The sequence below is a fragment of the Sorex araneus genome, chromosome 3 (genome assembly GCF_027595985.1).
Source record: "Sorex araneus isolate mSorAra2 chromosome 3, mSorAra2.pri, whole genome shotgun sequence".
Classification (NCBI taxonomy): domain Eukaryota; kingdom Metazoa; phylum Chordata; class Mammalia; order Eulipotyphla; family Soricidae; genus Sorex; species Sorex araneus.
The window spans coordinates 194,753,124-194,756,521 of record NC_073304.1 but is presented as its reverse complement, the minus strand read 5'-3'; positions in this window follow the sequence as shown (position 1 = coordinate 194,756,521).

The following is a 3,398-nucleotide window of genomic DNA, read 5'->3' as shown; positions in this document are numbered from 1 at the left end:
TGGGGCGTAAAAGCTTATGGAGGGCTGGAGACATGGTTAAGAACGAGCTAGAGCAAATGCTTTGTGCATGCAGCTGGCCTGGATTCCATCACGAAAGGTCCCTTGAGCACTGCCAACGATGACCTTTGAGCACAGAACCAAAAGTAGTCTCTGAGCACTGCAAGCTGGAGCCCAGTCTTACCCACCCCTCAAAAGAGGAAGGTAACCGAAAGCAATGAGTAGTTCATCTGGAGGCAGGAAAGTGACATGTGAGTTTTTCCGAAGAGTGATTAAAGAGAACTTGATGTTCGGATATTCTATTTCCACCAGCACAGCCAGAGGGATTTCCGCCAGACCTCAGGAAATCCATCCCTATAAGTAGATTTGTGAGATATTAAGACATGCATATAAACACTCTTTGGGTACTCTTTTATTGAAAATCTTTAAAAAAACAACAACAGAGAAGCCCATCTATTGAGCTGTGTAGGTTCGTTTGAAGGCTGGGGGGCCTCCCCACAAACCTTGGGAAGACTTCCGGTTTTAGAGGAGATCTAAGAGCTTCAGTCCCCTGGAGGGAGGGGGTGAGATGGGTATCTGGGCAGAGCTACTGTAAGCAACGGGGCTGGGGGGTGGGGGAGGCACCCTCTGGCAGATCTGCCAGGCTGGGAAAAGCCACAGGGACAGGGGCAGGATTCTAACACTCAGGACCGGTGGCATTTACATAACTTTGAATAATGAATAAGCCCAGCGCTGGGGCTCCAAGTCAGCATGCTCATCTGCATCTTTATTAAGCTTTATAAATGATTCAGCTCTCTACCCCTTCCCCCCAGCCCCTGCCCAGCCTGCCCCAAGCATCAGGGTAGTTGATTGCTCATTATTTTTGACTAGATTTGTTTCACCAACATTCAGTGAGGCATGGAGTGGGGCACATGGGAGGGAGGAAGAAATCCAAAAGGCGGGTGGAGAGGAGGGCTGCGGAGGGAAGAGCAGCAGCAGCTCTGGGACGCGGGTGGGAGGCTGTGAGCCAGGGACCGGCAGCATCCTCCAAAATGCTCCTGGGACTCAAGGAAACTGGAATGCCTCCCAAATGCGCTGGGTTCCAGTCTTCACTCAAACCCCCGTTTTCCTTCTACCTGTTGCTTTCCTTGAGCACCCCCCCAACCCCAAAGACCCCTTACTGAGCTCAGCACAGTCTTTGGAGCAAATGAATACAAACCTCAGAGGGATTCTCACTCCCCGCACCCAGGCAGAAATTTTACATTTTCATGGAAGTAAAAAAAAAAATGCTTATAAAACTAAGGAAGGCGCCAAGTGTATCAGGGGAAAGAGAGAGGAAGAGGGGGAAGGCAGGAGGGATGGGAACTCGTAGGCCAAGACTGTCCCTGCTACAGAGGGCTGGAACCCCCTTTGTGGGTCGGGGAGCCGGATGTGGGTGACGCTGCTCTGGAGCCACCCATCTACTGGCAGGAGAGGGATGGAATAGCCTGGACAAGCAGAGTTGGCAAGAAACTGGTAGTGGAAAAGTTAGAGCTAATTTCTTAACCCTGGTGGCATTAAAACCACCCAGGGAGCTTTAAAAAATCAAATGCTTGGGCCTCATCCAAGAACAATTAAATCAGAATTCCCGAGGGAGAAAGCCTTGTGTTTGTGAAAAAGCTCCTTAATGTTGTTTGGATTCTGATTTGAACAAACTAAATAGATCTATATCTATATCTATATTATATGTGCATTCTCATAATATATACATATTATATATGTATTCTCATATAGGTGGCATTTTATATTAGAAATTTGACAGGATCAGTTTTTCTAGGTATCGTAAGATACTGTGATTATAGGGACCAGAGTGATAGTACGGTGGCTAGGGCTGTTGCCTTGCACGTAGCCCACTGAGCTCAATTCCCGGCATCCCATATGGTCCTCTGAGACTGCCAGGTGTGATCCCTGAGCACAGAGCCAGGAGTAAACTCTGAGCAGTTCTGGGTGTGGTTCTAAAACAAAACAAAACTAACAAACAAAACATAGTGATTATAGTGTGTGTGTGGGGGGGGGAAGGAGGCAGTACTCCAGGGTTGTTCCCTGCTCTATGCTCAGGGTACTATGTGGTGTCCACGACAAACCAGAATTCCCACATACAAGCATGTGCTCCAGCCCTTGGAGCATCTCCTGGCTTTTTGTTTTGTTTTTTGCAGCACCTGGCATAGCTGTACTGCTGAGCCACATTCCTGCCACTAAAGCATTTTGTAATGAAGTGATAAGGTATCTGAGGTCTGCTTCAAGATAATCCAGGGAGGAGGATGGGAAGTGGGCGGGCTGGAGAGGAAGCACAATGTTGATCATTGTTGAAGCCACTTGGTGGATAGAGAAATCCTTTATATTCTCTCCTTTTTACTTTTTGTAGATAAAACCAAGCCAAACCAGGTCCTAGAACATTTCCAGTATGCAACAGGGTGAGACCCACAAGGTGAGAATATGCCAGGACAGGAACCACGTGGCACCTCTGTGGGCACCTTCGCCTTCAAGGACTTTCTTGCTATCGGGTGACGCTGCTGAGATCGCTGAGGGAAACATCTGGCAGTTGGAGAGGCAACTGAGGGGGTGCGTGTGAGGGGGGTTAGGGTATGTATGTATGGGTGTCTTCTCGATAGCACCATCTCTGGGGGTTTAGAGCCCCCAGGCTGTGTAGCAGGCAGGTGCTGAGCCCAGGGGCACCCAGAGCCAGCCCTCACTCTCGCTCTTAGCCGCTGTCTTCTCCTGACTAGATCCCCAGGAGCCATACCCATCTCAGCGCACACCCCCAGTTCCGCCACCATTGCTTTCCTGGCTTATCACTCTCCAAGTCTCTGCCAGGGAACATCAGCTCAGCTGTCTCCATCAGGAAGCAAGTGGACAGGATCCTGCTGGAAGTAGCGGCACCCAGCACGCCCCTGGAGCCCTGCTGGAGAAGCTGTGTGAGCGGCTGAGATCTGGGGTAACTGGCTTCCCTCTCCATCCCACCATTTTAAATACAAATGCAAATGAAGGTCCACTCCTCTACTGTCCCTTCCCTGTCAGGTGCCCTCATCCTTGTCTGTGCCGTCCGTGCTCTGGAGAGCATGTGGACGTGCTCCTGAGAAAGAACTTCCTGCCCCATGGAGGTGAATGGTTCCCCACCTGCCCCCTGGCCCCCAGCACCACCAGCTCCTCCTCAGCTCTGTGACTGACTCAATTTGTCTTCTCTGCCCCATTACCTTCCCCTCTAGGGGCTGGGGTGGGGCGGGGCTTGGGGGGGGGCTGTTGAAGAGAGTTTTGGAATCTGTGTCTGCGCATCACCCGCTGCCATGAGTTATTTCAGCGCCGATGTTTGTCTCGAGCTGATTATTCCAGCCCGAGAACAGGTGGAGCAGCCTGCGGTGGCTTATTCGTCAGCCAAGGCCATC